The sequence below is a fragment of the Phocoena sinus genome, chromosome X, assembly GCF_008692025.1.
Source record: "Phocoena sinus isolate mPhoSin1 chromosome X, mPhoSin1.pri, whole genome shotgun sequence".
Taxonomy (NCBI): Eukaryota; Metazoa; Chordata; class Mammalia; order Artiodactyla; family Phocoenidae; genus Phocoena; species Phocoena sinus.
Genome location: NC_045784.1, coordinates 126693846 through 126721276, shown reverse-complemented (window position 1 = coordinate 126721276; position 27431 = coordinate 126693846). Strand labels below are relative to the sequence as shown.

General features: G+C 51.2%; 1 long non-coding RNA gene across 1 annotated transcript in view; it reads right to left on the bottom strand.

The window, feature by feature from the left end:
* Window positions 1–13341: 13341 nt before the first annotated feature.
* LOC116747334 overlaps window positions 13342–27431 on the bottom strand; it is a 115942-nt gene continuing 101852 nt past the window's right edge. The window contains exons 11-12 of the long non-coding RNA XR_004347989.1: window positions 13779–13966; window positions 13342–13563 (exon numbers count right to left, since the gene is read on the bottom strand). This is a non-coding gene — a long non-coding RNA (uncharacterized LOC116747334). The remainder of the gene's footprint in view (window positions 13564–13778; window positions 13967–27431) is intronic.

Sequence of the window (27431 nt, the reverse complement as noted above, 5' to 3'; positions counted from 1 at the left end):
TGTTTTGACTATGTACCTTTTTGCTTGTCCACTATATTTTACAAATAAAGACATTAAAATAAAAACAAGAGCAAAAATGGTAACTGAGAGGCAAGCCGAGGCTGGTACAGGGGATGAGGTCACGAGAGTTGAAAGCTGCACAGAACAAGCAGCAAGGGCTGTGGGACTAAGCCTGTGAAGTATTTCTAGGGCTACCCTTGAACTTGCTGGGGGCAGATGGACAAGGCATCTTTTTGACTGCTGTCCCATCGCATACTCAGCACAAGGATGGGCATACAGTACACTCACCTGAGGCCTGTGCATACATTGGTGGTATTAGGGTGTGCCGTTAAGACACGCCTAAGTCAGAGCATATTCCCCAGGGGCCACCTACCATAAAGCACCAGACTTGAAGGCAAGGGACCTGGGCTAAGGCACCAGCAATGTCACTTCTAGCTACATGACCTTGGACAGGTCATTTCACCTCTTAGTATTAGTTTCCTTATTACTAGTCCTGGCTATGAGGGTCAGTATATATCTATATATCTGTATCCTTCTTCACCCAAATCCAGCCTTTAGGAATGGCCAATGCAGTGTCTTGAAGCAGGAACACCAAAAGCCTCAACCCAAGGCAGCCAACTGGTCCCCCACATCTCGTCACCCCTGGGTTTAAATGCCTCTGGGCGTGAGTTTAGTATGGCGACGTGAGGGACTGCACGCCAGCTATTCCGAGCTGAATATCTCAAAAGGTGCCAATTCTGAAAGGGGTAGCGGGAATGGGGAAGTGGGAAGGCAGGAAAGCCAAATGCTCTGAACCTCGGCCGGGTTCACTGCACCCAAGGTGGGTGCATGAGGTGGGGATCACCACTGTTGCCTCCAAAGACCGCTCTGGTCCCGACAAGACATTCAAGCTGGGAACTTGGGACAAGCTTCCTTATCCTATTGGGGAAGGAATGCCCACTTCCTTTGGTTCATCTGCGAGAGAAGCTCTGGGTTCACCCCTGTTCACTGATAGGCAGGAACGTTTTGCAAATTAAAGACTTGAGATGAGGGCTGGCTGGCGATGTAGGAATGGCAACAATGGACCAGATGCTACAGCCTTATCCATTTCAAAGGTTCATGAATAGCCAGCCGTACCACGGAAGGATCCAGGCTTCTAACATGACATGGTCCTGATCAGGCATCAAGTGGTGGCCAGCACCTGTTTTCTTCTCGTTCCTGTTCCTCATATATATACTTTTATTCTCAAGTAGATGTAGAAATCCACTGCAAATAGATTTAACTTTGGGGAGAAATTATTTGCTGATTCTCCCTGCCCCCCGACACACACTATTCCATTTGGAAATGTGAAAATAATATAACTATGATTAAGACCTTTTTTTTAAAAAGAAATCACTCAAATCCCATCACCCTAACAGAGCTCTTTATATTTAAGCGTTTACTGTGCAGACAGTGTTTGTAAGTTGCAAGATCACAATGTAAATACAATGGCACCTTCTTCTTTACAAAACCTTCTTCTGTTTCACGTGTTCCTCGGCCTGCTGCAAGTTTCAGAATGAGCATATTAAACGGCCTCATAGTATACAATGGAATGGATATGCCATAATTTAATTAGCCACCCGTTGTTGTTGGGCGATTCATTTGTTCCCAGTGTTATAGGGCTACAGCCGATCTCGGCATGAACATCTTCATGTACATATCTTCTCAATTCTGTTGAAAAGCTTCCTGAGGAATCAAATCTCAGGAGGGAGAGTTATTGGGTTAAAGGGTAGGAACAGCCCCAGGGCCCCTGCTTCAGTTGCCTGGGCTGCCTTCCACAGGGCTGGGCCCCTTTCTGAAATACACATACCCTCCATACTAGCCGGCCTTACCCCTTCAGACCCCCAAAGCTGTCCCACGCACTCTCGGTGCCTTGGTTACTGCCTATTGTGTGGGGATAAACTTCTATTTGCTCTCTGGGTGCCCTGCACCATGGTTTCAAAACAATGCAAACTTGTTTGGGGAAACAGAGTGAGCCGATGTGGAATACGCTCTGAGCTTCAACAGCTGAGACTCCACAATAATTATCTTTGGGGAATGCCAGCCTTGGGAAGTAAGGAGCAGATGCGTTTGCTTCTCTGAGCCTACATGGCAGAGAACTTTCCCCCGCACCCTGACGAGTGAACCACAATGCTCTGACACAGGCAGCCTCGTGCTGACTACCAGGCTCTCCTCAGCACCCACTGTGTGCCAGGTTCTGCCATGAACCAGAAATGGCCCTTGCCCTCAAAGAGCCCGCCACCTCTGGTAGAGCCAAACGAGTGAACAACTGACAGGGATGCAATGTGGTGTCACGGTCAAGAGCAGGTGCTTTGCAAACCAGGCCGACTTGCGTCGGGAGCCCACCTTTGCCACCCCCTTGTTGCATGGCCTCGAGCAAATTAATTTACATACTCTTTTTGGCCTTGGTTTCTCCGTCTACAAATGTCAGTACTGAGCCCTGTGGGGTTGTTATGAGGAGTTAGTGAGTCAGGGCATGGAAAGCCTGCAGCACTGCGCCTGCCACGTAGTCCAGTAAGTGAAATATTTCCTGAGAGGGACTGATGGAGTAGACGAAACCCCATTCTTCCTGCCTGGGGGATGAGGAAATGCTTTCTGCCCTCGTCCCAGCCCCGAAAGTGAGAGGTGCTGGGAGACCCCAACAGGCCAGAGGATCCGGTCACTGCCACCAGCCCCAGGACAGGAAGGCATGCAGGTGAACCCCAGTGAGCATCCCTGCAGTGGCTGGAGAGGAGAGGACCTCAGTGACTTGGGGCTGCCTGAAAAGCCATTCACGGAAGCTTCCCCTGTCTCTGTCTATGTGATTTCTACCAGGAGGGGAGAGCAACTTGGCCCAGCTGACTGGTCTTTCCCAAGCGCTAAATTGGCCTACTTGATTAGAAAAACACAGCCCTGGGCGGACCGCCTGGCCAGCCATCTGTGTTAATGCAAGGCCCAGCTGAGGAATACAGCCGGCCAGGCCCACGCCCAGTGCCACGAAGCCTTTTGCCTTGTCCAGGACATGGTCCAGAGATATAAAAGAGCTGATTTAATAGCAGAGCTACTTAGAGTCGACATTTACAAGTACCAGCAATGCCTTATATGCAATGAAAGGAACATGAGTGGGGCAGCTTCTCTCCCCACCACCCCTGAGTCCCAGGGTAAAGTTTCCCAGAGGAGCTGTCAATTGGGAATGGCCTTGAACAGACACAGCTGGACACGCAGGCACGTAGACCACAGAAGTCCCCGTCGTCACCGTGGTTAGCGTCCTCTTCCCATCAAGCCTCGTACTCACTTCTTTCTGGGAAAAATCTGCTCTCCTCTTGTGGCTGGGAATCTATTGTCTGCATCCGAAGTAGCCTCTCTTTCAATCCAATTCATCCATTTCTTATTATACCCCGTCTTTAACGCCCATTATCTGAGCACCTGCCGTGGCAGATGCAGACCTGAGACAGACGTCATCCTCTTCCCTCAGACAGTTAACTTCAGCGGAATCACCACCTAGCAAAGCAGCGCAGGCCCCGGGTAATCATCCCCTCCAGCGTTTCCCAAAGCATGTGCCACACTTAGAGGCTCTACAATATTCTAATAGACGCTCAGCTCCAAAAAGGTGGCGTGGTGACAAAAGTTTGAGTAAAGCTGAGTGGAGGAAAGTCAGTGAGCATTTTTTTTTTTGGCGGTACGCGGGTCTCTCACTGTTGCAGCCTCTCCTGTTGCGGAGCACAGGCTCCGGACGCACAGGCTCAGCAACCATGGTTCACAGGCCCAGCCGCTCCACGGCATGTGGGATCTTCCCGGACCGGGGCATGAACCCGTGTCCCCTGTATCGGCAGGCGGACTCTCAACCACTGCGCCACCAGGGAAGCCCCAGCGAGCTTTCTTGATTGCCCAACTTCCCAGGGCCTGTGATAGGCCAAGGTGCACTGTGACTCTCCCGTGGAAAACGCGGCTTCACCCAAGCATATTGGACTCCAGGCCCAAGCGGAGAAAGCACTGCAGGAGATTCGCAGCCAGCCAACACCCGCTGGGACACACAGAACTATTCCCAGCGCCTTATTTGTTCGATGAAGAGACTAAGGCCCAGAGAAGAAAAGGGGCTCGCCTGAGCCCAGCCGGGGGTCTGAACTAGTTCAGCTTGTAGCGCCTTCAAGAGGTCTGGCTGTCTCTACCCTCCACCCCCCACCCCCGTTTTTCAGAGGGCGGAGCCATTAGAGGGTTTTAAGTGTGGGGTTGGTATGGTTGAATAAGCATTTTAGGCAAATTGCTCTGACTGATGCGTAGAGGAGGATATGCACAGGGTGCCAGTGAGAGGACGATTATAGTAATACAGGTGAGACGTGCTGAAGACCTAAAGTAGAGCAGTGGTGGGAGTGCTTTCCAGGAGGAGATACATTCTAGAAACAATTAGGAAGTAAATCGGCAGGACTTGGTGGCTGACTAGCTGGGGGAGAGGGATGAGTTAAGGGTGATGCTGAGAAGTCTTGCCTGGGTGACCGGGTAGATGTTGGTGCCGCGTGCTGGAGGAAGAGCTGACTGCCTGGCATTAGAGGGTGTTAGAGGTTTCATCCCAGTGGCTGTGGAATGCTCAGCGTGGACATCCAACAAGCATTTGGCTTTGCGGGGAGAGGTTCAGGCTAGAGACCTCCATCAGGGAGATAACTGCAGAGAGATGGAAGTTAAAGCACAAGAATGGAAGAAATGGCCCAGGGAGAACCTGTAGAGGGAGGAAAGGCCATGGGCCGGGGCCTCAAGGAGCCTCCAAAGAGCTCACCATCTCGACCTTACCCTTCTCTGACGTTCCTCTCACATTGCACCTCCTCCAGGCAAGGAATGCTCCCAGAACAGAAAGACAAGGTGCTGAGGGGATTTAAAGGATAGACAATTCACCAAAAACATGATGAAAAGAGTAAAGAAAAAAAGCCACAGATTCTACTTCCACCAATGGACAAGTAAATTCTTGTCGAACCAGTCCTACTGCAGATAAAACCAAAAACATGGAGAATAAACAAAAAAAATAAAAACACATTACCTGAAGACAGTAGGGAGAGATTGAAAGCAGGCAGATACTAGAGGGGAGCAAACACTTGGAGGAAGAAGAAGATGACACTAGGTCACTTCTCCATTTTTTATGATGCTTAGCTTTAAGGACAGGACCTACTCGGCACCAGGCAGGGCAACTAAAACTCTGCTGGAGAACTTGCAGCCTTTTGAGATTGAAGAACTTCAGCATGGAGTTCAGAGCAACCACAGCAGCTGAACAATAGGGAGAAAGTCCCCCCAAATGAGAGCCAGAAAGAAAGAGCTTCAAATCCTATGTGTAAACTACACCCAGCTCTCTGCTGACCTCAAATGATGCGTGTACGGGATAGACTTCAAGAAGTCTAGCGTGTGTTTTTTCTGACACCAAATATGGTGTCTTTCCTAAACAATGAATTCAATTCTCTAACACCACTTGGCACAAAAACAGAAATATAGATCAATGGAACAGGTTAGAAAGCCCAGAGAGAAACGCCCGCACCTATGGTCACCTTATCTTTGACAAAGGAGGCAAGAATATACCAATGGAGAAAAGACAGCCTCTTCAATAAGTGGTGCTGGGAAAACTGGACAGCTACATGTAAAAGAATGAAATTAGAACACTCCCTAACACCATACACAAAAATAAACGCAAAATGGATTAAAGACCTAAATGTAAGGCCAGACACTATCAAACTCTTAGAGGAAAACATAGGCAGAACAGTATGACATAAATCACAGCAAGATCCTTTTTGACCCATCTCCTAGAGAAATGGAAATAAAAATAAACTAATGGGACTTAATGAAACTTCAAAGCTTTTGCACAGCAAAGGAAACCATAAACAAAACAAAAGACAACCTACAGAATGGGAGAAACTATTTGCAAATGATGCAACTGACAAAGGATTAACCTCCAAAACTTACAAACAGCTCATGCAGCTCAATATCAAAAAAAGCAAACAGCCCAGTCACAAAATGGGCAGAAGACCTAAATAGACATTTCTCCAAAAAAGACATACAGATGGCCAACAGGCGCATGGAAAAATGCTCAACATCACTAATCATTAGAGAAATGCACATCAAAACTACAGTGAGGTATCACCTCACACCTGTCAGAATGGCCATCATCAAAAATCTACAAACAGTGCTGGAGAGGGTGTGGAGAAAAGGGAGCCCTCCTGCACTGTTGGTGGGAATGTAAATTGGTGCAGCCACTGTGGAGAACAGTGTGGAGGTTCCTTAAAAAACTAAAGACAGAATTACTGTGTGATCCAGGAATCCCACTCCTGGGTATATATCTGGAGAAAACCATAATTTGAAAAGATACATGCACCCCCATGTTCATTGCAGCACTATTTACAATAGCCAAGACATGGAAGCCACCTAAATGTCCATCGACAGATGAATGGATAAAGAAGATGTGGTACATATACAATGGAATATTACTCAGCCGTAATGAAAAAGGAAATCTTGCCATTTGTGACAACATGGATGGACCCAGAGGGCATTATGCTGAGTGACGTAAGTCAGACAGAGAAAGACAAATACCACATGATCTCACTTACATGTGGAATCTAAAAGTCAAAACAACCAGAGAAACAGAATAAAATGAAACCAGACTCACAGATACAGAGGACAAACAGGCGGTCGCCAGAGGGGAGGGGGCGTGGATGGGTGGGTGAAATAGGTGAAGGGGATTATGAGGTACAAACCACCAGTTACAAAATAAGGGAATCACAGGGATGTAATGTACAGAACAGGGAATATGGTCAAGATTATTGTACATCAACTATATCTCAATCAAAATAACTTTTTTTCCAACTGCTCTCCTAGGTTCGTGCCCAGGAATTGGCCACCTTTCAGCACTGGCACTGGAGACCCTCATTCTTCTGCTGTAATTGATGCTCGGGTTACGGCCAGGCAACAGTGAAATGCAATGAAAAAAAAAAAAAAAGCAGCAAATGACAGAACTGGGACTCAAGCCCAAGATTCTAACACCCTCTGCAGCACCACTGCCCTCAGAGGAGATCCTCTGATTTAGCTCCCAGTGGCTGCTAAAATGGAATGCCGTCTACTTAGAGAAGCCGTTGGGATGATCAAACCTAAAGTCACTCACTCTGCTTTCTTAACAATGAAAATTATATCATCAACAAAAAACTGTTACCAGCTCATCCCACCCCCAGGTAATGATGCACTGCCATGTACACAGAGTGAAAATTGTAGGCAATGAGAGATTGGTAAGCTAGAAGTCCTCAGATGGCTTTATTGATGGGTGACTCTAGAAGGGCTTGATAGACACATATACAAGTGATTTGATATACACAAAGCTCATGGCCATATTATGAAGGAGTCTCTATCACCCCACCAGGTGGCAGGTGAGCTCCCCAAATTGTCCAATTCTGTTCTCTGACCGGGGTTGGGAGCATCTTCCTTGAAGACACTTCCTTGTGCTTGTGACACTCATTAACACCTGACTGTAACAAGAGCTGGCACAGCTGCACTAGTGCCATCTCTGAGTTTGGGACCTGTTGCTGTAATCAGACTGGCCCAACGTATCAACTCCGGCCTAGTCCAGGACTACACAGGGTCACGTGCATCTCATATGTATGAGTCACTCCTCAAACACAGCCCCAAGAGGCAGGCCTTGTTATTCTCACTCATAAAATGAAGAAATGGAGGCTTGGGGAGATGAAGGGAGTGGCCCAAGTTCACAGAGCTGGCCAGTGTCGGGGCCGGGACTTGAACTTGCATGCCCATCCTGGTCTCTCTCTGGAGTGTAGAGCCAGTGCACCTTCTCCCACACAAGGCAGCCTCCATGAATACGCTCTGGGGAAGGCAAACATGATGAGCTTGGTTGGCCTCACAGCTTGTGACCGAAAGGGCCCAAATTCTACCCACTCACTCATTGATACCTCCTTTAGAGAAAGCACTGGAAGTACAGTGTTCTCCTGCCCTATCCAGGGCTGCCGGCAGGAAGCTTGGAAAGGATGCTTGTCTGGAACCTTCCCCAGGCCCTGCACATGTCTAGCAGTCTGATCAGTTATTTGTGGAGGCCGTGTTAGTCTGAACGGAAACAGCGGCAAGTCAGAAGCCCATGTTGCATTCTTTAACGGGATCTCAACTCGGCAGTGCTGGCCTCGCAGTGCCCACCCAGGCAGCACGATGAAGGCTCTTCTAAAGCGGGAAGGCCACCTCTTGGGACAGTGGCCCGGGAGCTGGTGCCCAGACATGCCAGGTGTGCACTCCCCACAAGCTGAAGCCACAGGACCCCCAAACTCATCACAGCTTTTGAGACTGGCTAAAGAAGAAAGTCCAATGGCGGACTCCTAGCTAAGTAATGGCAGGGGGGTGAGTGGGCAAAGTTTCTCCCCTTTACCTCCTTCCTCTGCCTTCCTGCTTGCTACCTCTGCCTGTTGCTCTCTCAGCCAATGGAAACTTCCCCTGAGGGAGCAGGCAGCAACAGGACTAGGGACTGGCTCGGGATTCAGACTGAGGCCAAGTTCAAGTTCAGTAGGTTGAGAGCAGTCCCCTGATTTCCCTTTTACCCAGGATCCCTCCATCCCTCCCAAACTCAGAGAGGCACACCTGACTCATACAGTCATTGAATCAACAGCAACTATGGAGTAGCCAGCCTGCAGGGCACCAGGGACAAATTGGCGAGCAAGGCAGCCACAGGCCCTGTGCTCTGAGAACAGACATTCTAGGTGGGGAAGAGAAAAATAGTCCATGAGTACATAATGATTTCATAATAAATGTTATGAACGATAGTTTCATAATAAGTGTTATGAAGATCAGATCCACGGTAATGTGCTGGTGACCGTGGGGGGTTTGGGGACTGGCAATCCTAGTCAGGAGGTTCAGGGGAGAAGACACATCCCCAGCACACGGGTAATCTACGAACATGCCAGAACAAGTCACGCCCTCTCCCTCTTACACACACACACACACACACACACACACACACACACACACGATCATGGGATGTCAGGGATGGAAAGGCCCTCGGAGGTCATACAGTCCAGTGGTTTCCAATCTTTTAAAGAAGAGTCTTCTTTGGAGAAGCCCCATTCTTGGCCTCATCCTTGTTCCCCCAAGCTACCACCCTGGGAATGCCAGAGAACACGGTTTGGGTGCCACTGCTCCCATCCAAGCCCCTGGGTTTACACAGGCACACTCCAAGGCCCAGGATAGAGAAAGGCCTTGCCCAAGCTCAGGCCATGAGCTGGGAACAGAGCTGGGGCTGAGGGCTGAGCGCTTACTCCTCCCCTCCATGCTCCACAAAGGCTTCTCCCAGCCCTCAGCTGTGGCTGCCTGACAAGCGCTGTGGCTGGGGTTAGGGCCATCAGTGATGTCCCTAAGAAATGAGGGAGCCCATGGGCCTCGGGTACCACGGAGGACAGAAAGGAAGGAGCCAGATGGGAATTGGTGCCCCCATCCCGAGCCAGCCACCTTGGCTGTGGGCAGAGCACTGCAGCTAATAAGCATCTCACTCTGCCAAGGAGAGAAGGTAGGGAGCAGGGTGACGTGTGTGTGCGTGCGTGCGCACACGTACGCGTGCAGTGGAAGTCCATCCTACCCAGAAGTCTGGCACCAGCTTCAAGCTGGGCATAGACAAGGGCTTTCGGAGGCCAGGGCTGGCAAAAAGCGTCTCTTGGGGAACTGCTCACGACCCACATATATTTGTGACAATTAATGGTTCTGGCAAATTTTTCATTCAAACGAGAGATTTTTGATTTCAGAACCAGCCAAAACTAACGCAGAGTCAAGTGGCATGAGGAAAAGTGTGTGGGTTGGCAGCCGGTCCACCCTGGGTGAGAATCCAAGTTCTGCCGGTTAGTGCCTTTGCGATCTTAGACAAGTAACTGTAAACCTCACTGGGCCTCTGTTGTCTTGTCTGTAAAATGGAGCTGTAAGAGCTACCATTTGTGGAGCGTCTGCTTTGGCCAGGCTCTGGGCATGTGAAGAAATTCTCATTCCAGCCCCACAAGAGCTTTGCAAGTTACACTGCTTTAACACTGCTTCTCACGCCAGCCTCACGGCCCGACGGAGGGACAGGCTGTCTCCCCACTCAGATCAGGAATGGCCAGCTCCTGGGCACGTTACAGAGATGATCAAGGTGCTCAATGCTTGTTTCGCAGGCCAGTTGTCCCAGCCCAACTGGGAGCCCCCAAGACAGGGGCAGGGTGGGCCTCCCCACTGGAGCCTCAGCACCCAGCCCGGGGCCAGCACACGGACCGCCGAACTGACAATGACGTACTCTCGCTCCGTCACATATAACTTCCTTGGTGGCTCAGGAAAGTTAGGATGGTCCCAGGTCCCCGGCAGAAGCAAGGACAGAGATCCTAGAATTTCAGACGTCACAACTAGGGAGGGGCCCCAGGAGATGGCCTAGTTATTGGACGGATAGAGGCCCGCAGCCAGTGCCAGGAAGGGATGACCCCAAGTCAGCAACAAGCTGGCGACAGAGCCTGACCCAGACCTCACAGCTCTTGAGCCTGGGGGGCCCTGCAGCCCGTCCAGTCCTCTGACCTCCTCCGAGGCAGCCAAGCTGGCTCCAGTACCTCCAGAGTCCACAAGGGCCCTGGCGGGCTGTACTGCAGCATCCCTCCGGCAGTCATGTGCTGGGCGTGGGGCTGGAAGAGCAGCAGAGCTGCTTCCCAGTGAGGCCCCAGGGTCCGCCCTGGCTTCAAGCCCTCCCCCTGACCTTGCAAGCACCTCAGGAAATCCCATTCTGGCCACTATCTGCTTCCTCCCAGCATCCGGGCCCCTCTGCTCTGACAGGCTTGACGCCAGCCCATCCCCCAGCCGCTCTACCCTCAGGCCAAAGCTCAGGCTCAGGGTCCCCAGGATGCTGGTCAGCAACCAGAGTTGCTTCCCAGATTCCTTCCCAGAGTTCTGAGGAGACAGCCGGGGGTCACTACCGGCCTGTTGTAGCCAATTCCTCACCTGAAGGGCCCGTGCCTATGGCTTGTCAGCTTCTGACGCAAAGCCTGGGGGAACCAAGGGTTCTAGAGACTGGGGGCCAGGCTGACCGTGCCCACACCCCCTTCCCAGCTGTGTGGCTTAGGGTAGGTGGTGGAAGGTCTGCTTCCCAGGCAGCTGGGAGGGTTCAATGAGACAATGGATTTGCAAGGCCCTGGCAATACGACTGGTACCCACGAGCGGCTCTGTGAGGCCGGCTTTCCTTCCATGGGGAGGGCTTCTTAACCAGGGGCCCCAGATGGATTTCCAGGAGTGCCAGGGACCTCCATAGAAGACCCACATGTGTGTGCACGAGTCTTTTTCTGGGGAGAAGCTCCCATGGCTTTCATCGGAGCCTCAAAGCGGTTCCGTGACACACCAAAGGTTAAGAACCTCTCATCTAGAGTGTCCCCTCTCGGGTGCGGAGTGCGTGGAGCTTGGTCGAGAATCAGCTACCCCCCATCATGTGGGGCCTGCACTGAGTCAGCCCAGCAGGTCATGGGGCTCTGAGATGTAAGAACTGCAGCATCCATGGGGCCCTTGAGCTGAGCCCAGACATCCCGGCACGGGAGCGGCCCACGCTGCCGTCCGGAACCCCGCAAGGTGCACTGACTGCGGAGGTAAGACGTGAGAAGAGTCGGGGCGGAGGAGGGGTGGCGAGGGCAGGAGCCAGGCTTGAAAGAGAAACCGGCTCAGGTCAGAACAGCAAGGACGAAGGCCCGGAGGACACAGGACAGCAGCACAGGGGATTTTGAGAGGTGGTGTAACACAGCAGTGCAAACCGTGGGCCTTGCTCACTGCTCACTCACCGTGGGCCTGGTAACTTACCGCCCTGCTCCACGCCTGTTTCCTTCCTCGTAAAATGGAGACAGTCAGAGTAGCTGCGTGCAGGGCTGTTGTGCGGATTGAGCTCAGACAGGGAAAGCCCTCAGAACTGGCCGTTATTCCTGTCAGTCTAGTGGGGCCAGAGGGCAGGGCTCGTGGATAAGTCCGGTGAGACTTCTGTAAGCTGGGCTCACACAGGCCGGCCTGAGGAGCCTGGGCTTGAATACGTGCACTCAGGGGCGCCACTGGCTGTTTCTGAACGGACCACTGCCACGTGCTGACGGATGCCGTATGAAGGCCCTGTGAACACGGTGGGCGGAGCAGCAGGTCATTCTTCAGCCAGTCATTCACTCACTAAATTCTTATTCATGCCAGGCCCATAAGGGACCTAAAAGAAGAGTTCCTGGGAACTAGATGCTTCGAATACCACACGTGGGGCTCTTCTGTGCGGTGGAGCTGTGTGCACTCCGCCCCTCCCCCCGGTAGTGCAGCGCCCCTCTGTGAGTGGAGGCCGGGGCCCCGGGTGGGCACAAGGGATGGGAGCCCCACATGACTCTATCCACACTCAACGAAACTCATCCTGCTAACTGCTGACGCCATGGCTTTGCAGCAGGAGTCTGTGGTAGCAGAATGATGACCGCCCCCCAAAGTTGTCCATGCCCCAATCCCTGGAACCTGGGAATACGTTACCTTAAATGGAAAAATGTACTTTGCAGATGTCATTAAATTAAAGATCTTTGGGGCTTCCCTGGTGGCGCAGTGGTTGAGAATCCGCCTGCCAATGCAGGGGACACGGGTTCAAGCCCTGGTCCGGGAAGATCCCACATGCCGTGGAACAACTAAACCCGTGCGCCAGAACTACTGAGCCCACGTGCCACAACTACTGAAGCCCGTGCACCTAGAGCCCGTGCTTTGCAACAAGAGAAGCCACCACAGTGAGAAGCTCACGCACCGCAACGAAGAGCAGCCCCCACTCACCGCAACTAGAGAAAGCTGCGCACAGCAACGAAGACCCAACGCAGCCAAAAAAAAAAAAGATCTTTGGATGGGGAGATGTTTCTGGATTATCTGGGTGTGTTCAATGGAATCACAAGGTTCCTAGTAAGTGAAAGAGGGAGTAAGAAAAATGGGTCAGAGTAAGATGTCATAATGGAAGCAGAGTCAGGGAGTGAGGGCTGGGAGAGATTGAAATTTGAAGATGCTCTGTCGCTGGCCTTGAAGACAGAGGAAGGGGCCGTGAGCCAAGGGATGGGAGAGGCCTCTAGAAACTGGAAAAGGCCAGGGGGCCAGCTCTCCCCTAGAACCTTCTAGAGGAAAGCAGCCCTGCCCACACTGTGATTTTAACCAAGTGAGACCCATTTTGGACTTCTGGCCTCGGAAATGGTTAGATAATAAATGTGTATTGTTTTAAGCCACAAAGTGTGTGGTACTTAGTTGCAGTAGCAATAGGAAAGTGATACAGAGTCTGAAGGAAAAAAGGGAAAGTAAAGCCATGGATGAAACCTATTTTAGAAAGAGCACCAAACCAGGTGAAAGAGAACCTCGGGGAAATGAAAGTTTATTTAGCAAGTGCTCCAGGGGAACCCGGATGCGAATACAAGGGGAAATCCACTCAGAAGTTTACCTCTCCTTGAACAATCCAATTTATTCCAAACAGGTTACAGAATTAGCTGTGTGGAGAGAAACAAGAAGTGAACAGAAGGGAGAACAGGCTGGTGAAGGGTCCTGGAATCATGACGGAAGAGGAATGGACGATCGATCAACCTGGAGAAAAGAAGATGAGAGTCCACAGCTTAGGCCAGAGCTGTCACGGGCAAGTGCACGCAGAGGACAGGACTGGGGCTGGTGGGTAGACATTTCAGAGAGAAGTGCAGCTCAAAGGGAAACTTCCACACAACTGGCACTGCCTGAGCCTGGAGCAGGCTGCCACTGGAAGCCGGGGGAGCATGTCCTTAGAGGTATTCCGATAGAAACCCAACCTGGAGAGGGGAGTCCTGCACCGCGCCGGGCAGAGGACTTGGGAACTGATGGGCCCCTCCGTGATCCTGGCGGTGTCAGGTGCCTTCTGCAGCTTTCTGAAGGTCAGGGCAGTCAGTGCTCTTCTGTCTGGATTTGACAGAAAGACAGAAAGTAGCGTCCGTCCAGGGACCTCTCAGCTCCCCGACACCTGCAGCATCAGAGAGGACACACAGAACGCACGAAGCCTGAAGGGTGTCCATGGCTCTCACTCCCAACCCATTCCTCAGCGCTCAGGGGAATTAAAAGCAAAGGTTAACCATGTGCCTTAAAGGCTGTGGCACCATGACAAATGCATTCTGGGAGGGCAGGTGAACGCCAAGGCCAGAGGAGCTTCCCTGTGGTGAGGATGGAGGACCAGGGAACTTCAAGGCTGCTGCGTCAGTGGGACAAGCCAGATGCCAGCCCTGGGTCGGCTTCCCCCTCATTTCAACATATTTGGGTCACCAGCCAGGGTCACCTCCTTTTCCCCAAGTTAAGTTCACAGCTGAGAGGGTCAGCCTGAGGCCAGGGCCTTCCTTGTGCTCCCACGCCTCTGTGTAGTTGCCTTACTGAGAACCACAGGCGCTTGATTTAGACGCCTGTGCAGATGAGGAAACTGAGGCAGGGAGGCTGGAGAACATACCAGAGTCAAGAGGAGGCGACTAGGCTGCTCAGACCTGACTTGCCTCGGTTCCTTGAGCAGCCCACGAAATCACGCCTCCTGAGAGAGGAGGGGCCTGGGAGGGGCCAGCCCTTGCCCTCTGGGCGCACAGGCTAAGTCTCTCTCACCGGGCTGACAGCATGGCCTCCCTCCTGCTTGGCCTTTCCCTCCCCCACTTTCAACCTGCCCTGACTGATCTCCTTAGAAGAACCCCACCTTGAATACCAGACAAAGCCTGGCGTGCTTCTGGAAGATGCACGTGTAACCTGCTGGAGATTTGGAAGTCACAAAACCCCGCGTCTCCTCGCCCGAGGGCTGCATGCCTCCCCTCCCCTCTCTAGACCCCCCTCCTGATTTCTTCTCACCTAGAAAATGCTTCCAAACCCCCTTCCCTCGGAAGGCCAGCATGGCCGAAAAACGTGATAAGCCAGCTGCTTGGCTGGTTTAAGTCAATCTGACATCGAAGGTCTGCGAGGTATAATTTTCCCTTTCTTTTTTCCCCTTCTTCGAGCAAACACAATTTCCAGTCCCAGCTATGACATCTTGCTGGCTGACGGTCCACGTAGTTCACTGACAGCCTGCAGAGAGCCCCTTCTGAGGAAAACCTGCCCTCCACAGCGGGCTGCATGCAGCCCTGGCTTCACTTCTGCTCTTCTCAGTGGCCTGGACGGGGCAGGGGCAAGTGAGGAAGCGTTGGGGACCTGGCTTCCGTGGCCTCTGTCACTTCACTGGACCCTGAGCAAGGCCCCTCACCTCTCAGAGCCCGTTTCCAGGCTGAGAGGAGGGCAGTCATCCACACGAAGCTGTTGTCAACACACTTCGACGACACCTCTACCGTCTTCCACTGTCCGCTCCACAGGACTCACACGTAGGGCGCCTCGCGTGGGCCACGGTCTGTGGTAAGTGCACAGAGCTCAGCCTCCTGTGGGACGGGATGCTACTGCCTGCACTTACAGAAGAGGCAACTGAACTCAGAGACATGAAGTAACCTGCCCGAGATCTCAGAGCTATGGAATGGGGGGAGCCCAGGGCTCCCCACTACCACCTCTTGAACAGCAGGCTTGCCTTGAACCTGCTTTACCAAAGACCATGGTCACGCAGAAACCCAGGGATGAGTCCCCGTACATGGCCCCCACTGGCCCAGCCCCAGTGGAGCTTCCGGGACGGGGTCCTCGCTCCTGCCTGGCCTCCCTGAGAGAGGCCTTTTCATGAGGCAAGCCACTCCCCCACGCTCACCACCTCTTCCTGCTCTGAGGCCTCACTGAGGGCCTCCCACGTCCAGCCTGCCACACCCACAGCTGCCAGGCCCGGAGCCCAGGTCCGCCCCGGGCCCTGCGCACGCTGCCCGCAGTAGAGCTGTCTAAGCACACACATCCATGAAGCCAGCTAGGTAGCCCCAGGTGGGTTCATGCCACTGAGTGGACTTTGCTTTTCAAATGTGGTCAAGGGTGCATTAACCACACGATGCCAGTGCAAGGAAGAAAGAAGGGGAGAAGGTTAGCAGTTAATTTTATGATGCGTGTATGAGGTTTGAAATGATAGAAAATGCATTTCATAGCATGTGTAGTATCACAGCTCCGTTAAGCAGCGAAGGAGGAGAGAAAAAGAGAATGACATGAATTTGTCTACAATTTCTTCTCTGCTAAAATCTGAAATGCTAATGTAATTTAATATAAAAATGAATCCATTCTAATTCACTCTTAGTATGCAGTTTAGCACAGAAGACTTTCTACTGCTACCATATCCATTTTCATTCATTTATTCATTCATTCTTTCTTTCATTCATTCAATAAACATGCGCTGAACTCCTATTCTGTGCCAGGCCCTGGCTGGGCCCCCGAAGGAGCCGGAAGAAAACAGACACACATCAGGCTCAGGACCTGACCTTGAGCCTTGTGGCCTAGCAGAGGAGACAAGGCAGGGACCTAAATAATTAAGTGGAATGTGGTCACAGTGCCCCGGGAACAGCAGGGCACTAGGCCGGAGGATCTGGAGAGGGACAGAGAACTTACAGCTAGAAAAATAATTTAGGAGGCTTGCCGCACTCCTGGATCCTATGATGACCAGGAAGTGGATCTAAGCCTGCCTGGCAACACAGGTCAGAAAGAGCCTGCTTCTCAGTCTCAGCTTGGCAGACAGCACGGCGTGCAGCCTGGGGCGAGTCCCTGCTTCCCTCTGGGCCGGTTTTCTCAAGTGTGACCTAAGAGATTTGGACCTCACAAGAACCTATACGCGCGTCCAGGGAGAGGAGCCCGAGCTGAGACCCAGACGTCTGGGCTTCAATCCCTGGCCCTTCCGCCATCTTTTTGTTATTTCCAACCACCCAGCAGCTCCCACCTGCTCAGTCTTTGAGTGGGAACCATGGAGCCTGGGAAGGATGGCTGAACTTAGTAGGTGGCCATTCTACTTTCTGTTGTCCTCAGATCTTGAGAATATTAATGGAAGACCCGTGTTCCCAAAATGTCTCCAGGCAAGAGCGATACCAGTGCCAGTAATGTCAAAATGTCCAGCAAACACACTTCTCTTCTGTCCTCTCTCCCTTCCCATCCCCTTTACAAGGTACAAAACAAAATACGCCAGAAGGGATGAAATACAGCTCAAGCGAGCTGAAAGGTAAATTAAGCGGAATGCAGGAGCCCTCTTGAGGGCCATTATGACTGGCCACTCTTGGGGTTTCCTGGATACCACCAGGAACCAAGGCCCCTCTTGAGCAGCTCTGCGCACTGGGCTGGAAGCCTCTGAGTGGAGAGGGCTGTGGACCCGGAAAGAGCCGAGTTCACCTTCTACCACTCTGGTGGACACTTCCGAGGGGTCGGTGGTGTTGCTACCCACCCCCATACTGACCTTGACCCTCAAATCAATTTGAGGAGCAATGGTGCATCGAGACTCCTCCTGGGGACTCACTCCCTGTATTCATTTCCTAGGGCTGCCATACAAATTGTTTCAAACCAGGTGCCTTAAAGCGAGAGAAATGTATTCTCTCATGTTATGGAGGCAAAAGTCCCAAACCGAGGTGTCAGCGGGACCACACTCTGGGGTAGAATCTGCCCCATGGCACTCTCCTAGCTTTGGGCAGCTGTCAGCAGTCCTTGGCTCTCCTTGGCTGTAGTCGCATTGCTCCAATTTCTGCCTCCGTTTTCACATTGCCTTCTTCTCCGTGTGTCTCTCCTCTGCTGTCTCATAAAGACCCTTGTCATTGGACGTAGGTCCCATCCTAAATCCAGGATGGTCTCATGTTGAGATCCTTAAACTAATTACATCTGCAAAGACACTTTTTGCAAATGAGATCACAGTCACAGGTTCTGGGCAGACGTATCTTTTTGTGGGGGGACAGCACTCAATGCACTATACCCCCCTCAGAGCTCTTGTATTTTTGAGAGCCAAGTGGCAGCACTCAGACAAAGAGAGATTCTGCCCTGAGCAACTGGTGCTCTCATCAGTTCTGTTGGATAAGAGCATTCTGGAAGACTCAGCTCACAAGACCCCTTCCAATAGAGTAAAGCATGGACTCTAGCGTCAGTCTCCCTGAGTTTGCATCCTGGCTCTACCACTTCCTAGCTGCTGTGTGACCCTAGGCAAATCACTTTACCTCTCTGTTCCTTAGTTTCCTCATCTGTAAAATAGGGATAATTGACAGTGCCTACCTCGTGGGAAGAGTAAGGTTCTATAAGTGTTTCCTCTTATTTCCAGTATCCTGCTGTGAGCACTACCGAGGCAAGCTCCTATCTTCACACCCATGTTCCCAGAAGCAGAATCATAACCAGAACATAGAACTGGAAGCAGTCCTACAGACCTACAGACTATGGATTCTCCAGTAGCCTCAGTCAATTGAAAAAGGGAGGCTCACAGGATGCAACTGACTAGACATTTACATGGATGCTCTTTTATACTGGAAATCATGATAATGAGACTTTTTTTTTTTTTAAAGCAGAGGAGCCAGAATTTATGCCATCAAGGAAATGTCTCCCTTCAAAGTTGTCCTTTGAGAGGCTCTACACGTTTTCTCATAGCTGCTGTTGTTCAAACCCTGTGGGGCTGTAGAGGTGGCCCTTGGAGACTGAATTATACCACCCTTTGTAGCCCAATCCAGCCTTTCCTGGTTTAACCATCCACCTTTCTCCATATTCTCTCAGAAAGCCTTTTGGGTTACTGATAATCAAACCTACCCTCCAGTGATACAGAGGTGTTCTAGGACTGGCTGGTCAGCTCTAAAGGCAGACTCTCAAGACAAGTCCCACAGATGCTATGAGCACGGAGTACCCACTTACAGCTCCTCATGGGGGTTTTGATGATGGTGAGCCTGTGGCCAATTTCTAGTACTGCCACATCCCTTACCTCATTTTGTCCTGAACAAGCCTGTGGCTAGATGCTTTACCATCCCTTTACTAATGACGTAATGAAGGACTGGAGAGGGTGACCAGCTTTCCCAAGGTCACACAGCTAGTCCATGGCAAAGGGGAGAGTCGAACATAGACTTTCTGCCTCCAAATTTATCAATCTTTCCATCACCCCAGGATGAACACAAATGAGTCGCATTACTTTAGAGGAATTTCTTACATGTTTAAAATAATTTTCTAATTGTCTACTTTGTCCTTATTCCCAGTCTGAATTTGGGGAAAATGGGGATCGGTCTGCTCTGTGCTGCGGGCTGAGCCTGGCACTTCGCTTTGCAATCAACAACTGTGTGTGCACATGTCGAGATGCTGGCGCAGTCTGGTGCCACTGGCCTTTAAGACGTCCTAGTCTTTGCGGTCCCAGGTGCCCCTCTGTTCATGTGTAAACAGCAAAAAAAAAAAACCAAACAAAAAAACTTAGTATTAAAGAATTACTGTTACATTTTGGGAAAAAAAAATCCATTTTGCAAAAAAAGAAAAAAACCATAGTGATGACAGAAGAGAGAACGTTGGCCTCAGAGGGATTTTGTGAATCCCGGTCTTTCCTAGGATTAGCGATTGGAAGTGTTCTCCACTGGGGGTATGCAGGGGTACCTTTGAGCTGTCCTACAAATAACAGCACTGGCCCAGGAATGAGGTGGCACTCAGAGTCCTTCCAGCCAAGTAAATGGGCCTGGATGGGTCGCTAGCAGAAGATGCTAAGAGTAGGTGGCTGTAGAGGTGGACATGTGATTCCTGAGGCTGCACCAAGGCTGCTCGTCACAATGGCTGTATGAAACTGGAACAAAATGAGAGAGGGAGGGAGGCAAGTGGGGGACAAGGGCATTTTCTTATTCTATGTAGAAAAATAGGACATTTTAGGATGGAAGGAGGCCAGAAAGCGCACTGAGAGCTGCCTCCTCTTTTCTGAGCCCTGAGCTCTGGTACAGGGTAATTTTCCTCCCGACACCTGTCGAAACATTTTTAAAAGCAAAACAGCCGTTCCCACTAGTGACTCCTATTATTGCCTTTGGTGAATTTCCTGCGCTGGAACCATCCTCTCTGGGAGGGGATGGTGGTGCTTTTCCTCCACGGGGCCCCAGCTGCAGGGCATTACTGTCCTCTCCTGAATTTCCAGGGGCTGAAGTTCTCACTCCCCGGCAAGCCATGCTTGCCATTCTTCATCCCATTTCAAAATAAAATCCGAGTCCCTGGATCATCAGAAGGGAAATCTTTGGTCCCAGGAGGATCTAGGGCCTTCACATATCCTTCTCTGCAGGAAAACTCCACCTCATCCCAGAGGGAGAAGGTGCCTAAGCCTCCCTGGGAGTTTCATTTTCCCATGAGGCTTTGCTGCTAACTTGGAGAAAACTCCTGGGCCCCAAATGAAGTTGGCCATTTCTGCTCTATTTCCCCTGAGGCTCTGGTCTCAGCTGTGAGAATCAAATCAAACCAGTCCTTGTGAGGAGTCTAGAATTTCCTACACTTTGCATTTGAGAAGACTGGACTCCCGTGTTGCCCTGTGTAGACTCTCATCGTCCTTGCCAACCCCGGTGGACAGAGGGAGGCCTCTGAGGAGAGAGCCAAGGTCTCAGTGTCACTAGTCTGCTCAGAATACAGGAGAGGGCCTCATGGGAGCGGCTGCCCAGTAAGTAAATATTGGTTGAACGAATGAGGAAAAATGTAGCCAAGTAACATTTAAAAGGGTGTCCAAGTGAAAATAAACAAAGAGCTAAGAGGGAATTGGGTCAGCCGATCTACCAGTCTCTGCCAGCACGTGGCCCTCACAGCCAGGCCCTGGGCCTCTCCGCACAGCCCCAGCCTTTCCCCATCCCAACCACACTGGCCCAGTCCACACAGATGAGCTTCTGCCTCAGGTTCCCTGCTGAGTATGTCAGCCCTTGCTGGACCTGGAGCCCTGCACTGAGCCCCAGTGTGCTGGGATCGGGTCCTGTCTCCCTGCCTGGCTTCTGCTGGTCCCTCCACAGAGGTGAAGACAGCCCCTCTCCCGACCAGCTGCCGGCCGACTTTTGCTGCAAAAGTTTCCGTGTCTGGCAATATACCTCCAAGCCCAGACTTCGAGGGTCGCCAGGCTCCCACTGCCACGCTGACCCGCAAGATGAGCCCCGCCTCAGAGGCCAGTACCTGCGGAAGCCATACCCACGTTGCCTCACCACTCTGACTGCCAGGCCTTCTCAGTCCCAGCTGTCTCCTTGTCTCCAGCAGGCTACCCTGCTAAGGACACGGCCTAGCCCGCCACTGAGCCCCACCCAGGATTCTGCCCAGGGACACACAGAGGACATAGCACTAAGTGTTAAATGGGAGCTGTGCCGAGTTCATCCCTGTGTCAGATGCAACAGGGCACCTGTCACCAAACCTTCCTCATTGGCCCCCATCACCACCCAATCACATTGGTCACAGGCAGCTCTTCCTGGAAGAGACACAGTTTTCCTTACACACCAATGACATCCCAGTGGCCAGCTTTCACCAGAGCACTAAGTGAGATCATCACAAACTGACCTCATGTCAACACATCCTTAGGAACAGCCGCTACGTCTAGCCACTCGGGCCTCTCTGAACTGCTTTCCTCAGGGCCCGCGTCTCAGGGTAGCCTCGTGGGCAAGGCTTCACTGCGAAAGCGTACTTCGGCACTTCTAGATACAAGTTCCCTTGACTGGGACCCAAGAAAAGCCCATCTGTACCGCAGTACCTTCTATGGTGGTAGGACAAATACCACTAGCCCGCTAATGAGCCTTTATGGAGTACCCACCACGTGTCCCACCCTGGGCCTGGCCCTTCCCATTCACGCCCCGGAAACACTCCACGGAAGGGTGAAGTGATTGGCCCAGGGTCACAAGTCACTAGTAAGGGGGGGAAGAAGCAGGGTTGTGACCCAGGTCTCTCTCACTCAGAAGTCTTAGCTCTCATTGCCACCTCGATTATCTCCCCGTCCTTGGCCCGGCTCGACCTGTCTTAATCAGAAGCTTCAAAGCAACACGGGAAGATGGGGTCCTTGATGAGCAACCTGTGGGTCTGTCTGTAGGTAGGCGAGCATGAGGTAGCTACTTAGGGGCCCCGTTTCTCTGCTTCCTCAACAGACTGAGCTCCTTGAAGGTAGCTACGGAGTCTGAGCCACGATACACTGTAGCACCGAGTACGAGGCTTGAGACAGAGTGGTGTTTTGGGCGGGATCCATGATCAGCACCATGAGAGGGCTGAAGGGCTACAGGGACGCAGAGGTAAAACGATCATATCAAGCTGAGGGTCCAGAGCTGGGACTTGAAATATAGGTTTGTTTGTTTGTTTGTTTTAAATTGAGGTATAGTTTATTTACAATATTGTGATAGTTTCAGGTGTAGAGCAAAGTGATTCAGGTATCTATATCTGTATCCGAATCTATGTAATCTCTCTATAGATACAGATATATTGATAGATACAGATATAGATTTTTTTTTCAGATTCTTTTCCCTTATAGGTTATTACAAGATACTGAATATAGTCCTGTGCTATACAGTAGGACCTTGTCATTTATCTATTTAATATATAGGAGTGTGTATCTGTTAATCCCTAACTCGTAATTTATCCCTCCCCCCTTTCCCCTTTGGTAACCATAAGTTTGTTTTCTATGGTTGGTGAGTCTATTGAAATAAATGTTTGATTTTAGACAGGTGAATCTAAGGGGGAAGATGTGCCAGGTAAAGGGATGGGCATAAGCTAAGTCATGAAGTCAAAGCAGAGGCTCAGAGAGTCTTAGGGTAACAGCAAAGACTAAATCTGGCTGGAGCACAGGGAGTGTGGAAGGGATGAGATGAAAAGTTGGAGGGCAGGTTGGGGCCAAATTGTGCACGACAGAGTCACAGCGTTCACAGCCACTGACGACGGAGCAGCTGCGATGGGTCACGTGCTGGGCCAGATGCTCTGTATTTATTATTATTATTTAAATTTTTATTAGAGAACAGTTGATCTACAACGTTGAGTTACTTTCTGCTGTACAGCAAAGTGTATCAGTTATACATACACATATATCCACTCTGTTTTAGATTCTCTTCGATCCTTACAACAGCTCCATGATGCATTTATTATCTCCCTTTGACATATGAAAAAACAGAGGCTCAGAAAGAAAAGTAGAGTAAGGTCACGTATAAGATAGAGCTGGCATTCGAAGTCAGATCTGCTTAGATCTAAAGCCCAGCATCTTCTCCCCTGTTCTCCACTGAACAGATGAACTAGGGAAGGCTTTGAATGTCAGGTGGAGGAGGGCCTGCTCCTGGGAGGTGATGGAAGGCAGGGCAGTAGGTTGAAAGAGTGAAATCTGAGAAGGGAAAGACTCTCAGCTTTTCATGGTAGCAACTATTCTAACTGCTCTGTCACTCGGGCAGCATCTTGGATCCTGGGTTTCGTGAGGATGAAGAGGATATGAGGAAGCCTTCTAGAAGTCAAACCCCGCAGCAAGGCTAACAGGAGTCAAGGTGAAGTTTCTGTAGACCTGTTTCTTTCATGGTCTGGTAGCAGCCAAATGGAAGAAAAAACATAAGCCCTTCATAAATGGTTTGCAATGGTCAACAATGAGTTTCCTGTGTATTTAAATCAGGCCCATTGGAAATATGTAAATTTTCATCTAAATACTTTGATCCTTCCGATTGGGAGGTTCTTTGAGAAACTGTCCTGAGTCTGTGGCCTTCTGTTTATTCGATCTCCGGGCTGGCTGGGCTGGGGAGACTCACCCTAGAATTGTCTCCGCCGAGGCCTAGAGGACTGTTGCATAGGAGCCCGCGGCTCTCCCTCCAGAACTCATGCTATTTGACCACAACACTGGCCTGTTCTCTAGCAAAGGCTAGGCTAGAGTAGACCTGACCTGCAGATGGGCCTGCTGTTCAAAAGGCTGGGCCTACAGCAACACGGAAGTTCCTACCGGCAAAGGCCCAGTGCCGTGTGAGAAACCTCTGGAATGCATGATCAATGTGCCCCAGACAGCAGGCTGCCTCACACTAGAAGGGGTTGCAGAGGGTGTCTAGGCCACATGGTACAGATGCGGAAAGTGAGAGCATCTGGGCAGGGCAGCAGGCTCCCACAGGCCACAGAGTGTGTTCAAGCTGCTCTCTGGCCTAAAGCCCAGGGCTCAGAAGTTCTTAAGAACAATTTGACAAGTTCCAAAAGACTTCTTTCGGATGAGTTGTTTTGAGTTCAAATCACCTCAGGACGGAACTGCTGCCTATTTGCCCTTTTGACTTTCTTTGGCTTCCTCACCTAATAACATAAACAATAATAGTAAGACAGTCGACAGCAGCTTGCATGTGCATTTTCCCCTGGACTCTTCACAACAGCCCTATGAGGTTGATAGAGCGGAGATTTTTAAGCCCGTTTATACCAAGGAGAAAACTGAGGCTCCAAGGAGTTAAGAAACTCATCCAAGTCAAGCAAGTGGTAGAGCTGAAACTTGAATCGAGTAATTCTATTCCAAGCCCAGCACTCTTTCCCCTCCCATGGCCTTCTCCGGGAGCGGTACCAGTGAAGCGGTTTTCTGCAAAAGCAAATCGTGGTCTTTCCCAAGCTGCGCTCAGTTGAGATAAAGTATTTGCATGTGACCTTGTCCCCTCCGCAGCCCCTAGAGATCACACCCCCAGCCACCTGGGGCCCAGCACAACCGCTCTAAGTCCCAGCTAAGGCCTCACTCCATCCAAGATCACCTGGGGACTTGAGCTGGCCCTTCCACCCCTCCCTCTGTGGCAGAAAAGACTCACATGCAAATGAAGTGGGACATTCGTATTTGCATTGGGGGAGATCAAATCAAACATGATGACCACATCCACTAAATATTCCAGGCATTTCCTTTCCAGTTTTCCTGCCTGTCACCCATTCAATCTGGTGTAAAAGGGCCATGCAAGAATGTGATAAATATTTTTTCCTTCCTAAACTGGCATTTAGCATGAAGAGAGAAGCACTGGGGTCAGAGAGTTAACTGTTGAAATATTTGCTTTCACTGGGCCAAGTATCTGTGGGAAGGAGTTGGGGTCGTTCAGGATCGAGGTATCACCGGAGGGGAAATGTAGGCGCGATGTTCAAGGTGGGCTTAGTCCCAAATCCACGGCCGGGACACATACCATCTTTGCTGTGCTTCAGGCTACTCAGAGGCAGATGGGCCAAGAGGTGGACACGCTTTGTGAAGAAATAGGCTTGTGCCTAGTTGCTGCTTGGCTACTTAAAAGCGTGTTACTTTTCCTGCGTGGAATTTGTCTCGAAGGACAGTGAACGGGTGTCTGCTTAGGACTTGTGGAAAGGGTGACCAGCAGTACGCGTGAGGCAGGTGCGGGCAGGACCCGCATGAAACCCTCAACTGGGCTGGCAGGAGGCCACTTCCTACCCTGACCAGAAGGCCTGTCAGCTCCCTGATCACAGAGCTGGAACACAGGCCTGGAGGCAGAGAGGTTTTGCGTGAGAAGGGAGCTCAGGGATAGGATGAGTCAACGCCCTCAATCTGAGGCCAGAGAGGGGAGGGACTTGTGCAAAACCAAGAGCAAAGCTGGGGCCAGCGCTCAGGCTTCCAGACCCGGGGCCACGGTGCTTCTTGTGCTCCAGGCCACCCCCCACCATGTGGGCCACAGAGCTCAGGGGTGGACAAGCTACCTTCTTTCTCTCTTGCTGCTTGTCCCGAGGGGAGCCCCCTCCCAGGGCTTAGGAGAAAGAAAGTGGTGGCACGGATGACAATGTCCCCAGCAAAGAGGAGCTCTGAGTAGATCTAGGACCTGTTTGCAATAGAAACAGGAGAAGCGCCACCTCCCGACAAGCCCTTTCCCACTGGACTGGACCTTCCTTCTCAGATATGCTCCGTTCAAAGTTCACCAACTCTGTACGTGACTCCTGGGGCCTAGCTCAGCCAGGCTTTTCTGTGGGTCTGACGGACATAGAAAGCAGCAGCCTTCTAGAGGACGGGGCAGACAAGTTGCACTTAGAATGTGGTTTTTGAGTGTGTGAGACAGAGAGACAGAGACAGAGGAGAGGTGGAAGCAGCTGCTGATAACCCCAAAGGGAGCTTTGAAGTGAAAACCTGACGGAAGCTCTGAAGGCTGGCCTGTGTACCGAGCAGAACACCAGGGCTGTGGGTTACCTTGGGGAATGGACACTTTACAAAGCGCTTCTTGACAAGCTCCCTCATTTAACTTGCCCAGTGAGCCTGAATGGACGTGGCTGTGTGTGTGTGTGCATGCAGGGCTATCACTCCTGCCACCCCCCATCTAACTGATGAGGAAACCGGGGCTCAGAGGGCTGCCCACGGTCACACAGCCAGCATGTGGCAGAGCTAGGACTCAAAACCAGGTCTTCAGCCTCTCTTATCCCCCAGTCTTTTCATTATAAACAGTGTAGCCTAGGGGCTAGGAGGCCGGCCCTAGAATCAGAGACCTGGGTTCAAATCCCGGTTCTACTACTTTACTTACCTGATATGGTGACTGTGACCATTAAATGAACCAATATATGGTCATACTCCATGCTTAACACAAGTCCCAAAAGACCTTTCTCACCTAGAAAGGCAACAGGAAGTCTGGCTACTCTGTGCTAGACCACGAGCTGGGGGGATGGGCGGCATAGCTCTCGGCACCTTTGCCTGACCCTGCTTGGGCCAGTCCACGTGTACACTGGTAAGATGCAGATCAATGACATTTCCTGGGCCTCTCTACTCACCATCCACATCCAACCTTTTGTTTTTCTTTTCTGTCCCTTCCATAATGGAGGGAACTCTCCCCCCTCCCCTCAGCCCTGGGTGTAAAAAGAACACCCGGACCCTCCCTCTGGGTTTGTAGGCACAGAGGACAGAAGCACTTGCAGTGGAGGGACACTGCCCCCACCCCGCCCATGTACTCGGTCACATTCGGTCCACCCTCATCGAGTGACTGTGATTGCAGGCGAGCCCCAATACCAGGCTCTGCCAGGACACGGAGAGTAAGACCTTCCCGGCTTGGCTGGCTCCACAGCTTTCCCCTGGATATTCTCATTTTAGTTCCATAATCATGCCTGGCAAGAGTTGTCACCCCATTTTATAGAAGAAGGAAAGGAGGCTCTTAGAGGGATATGATTTGTCTGTCCATACTCACAGGGCCGTAAGTAGCCCAGCTGGGATTTGAATTCAGGTCTCTCTGTGCCCTAAGCCTATGTTCCTTTGGCTCTCCAGGGGCTGGACAGGAAGAGGTTTATAAGGAACTCTTTTTCTCCCAAAGGGGATCTGGGCCAGACCAGAGGAAGCAAGGGGCCTGGGCTTCTCAACTGGAAGACTCCGTGGCTGAGCTGACAAAAGAGCTACATGGAACCACGTGGCTGTGAGGTTAAATCCATGACTGCCTCTTACTAGCAGTCTGCTTAATTCAAGGTAGGCCTTGGCAGCGGTAGTCCTGGCTGGCAGTGTGCATGTGGTCAAGAGAGCATGCCCCAGAACCTCCATCCCCTTATGGCCCTTACTATCCTAAACTCCCATTACCCATTGTTATGGGCTGAACTGTGTCCCCCACTTTCCCTACGTTGAAGTCCAATACCTCAGAATGTGACTGGATTTGGAGATAGGGCGTTTAAAAGGGCAATTAGGTCAAAATGAAGTCATTAGGGGGAGCCCT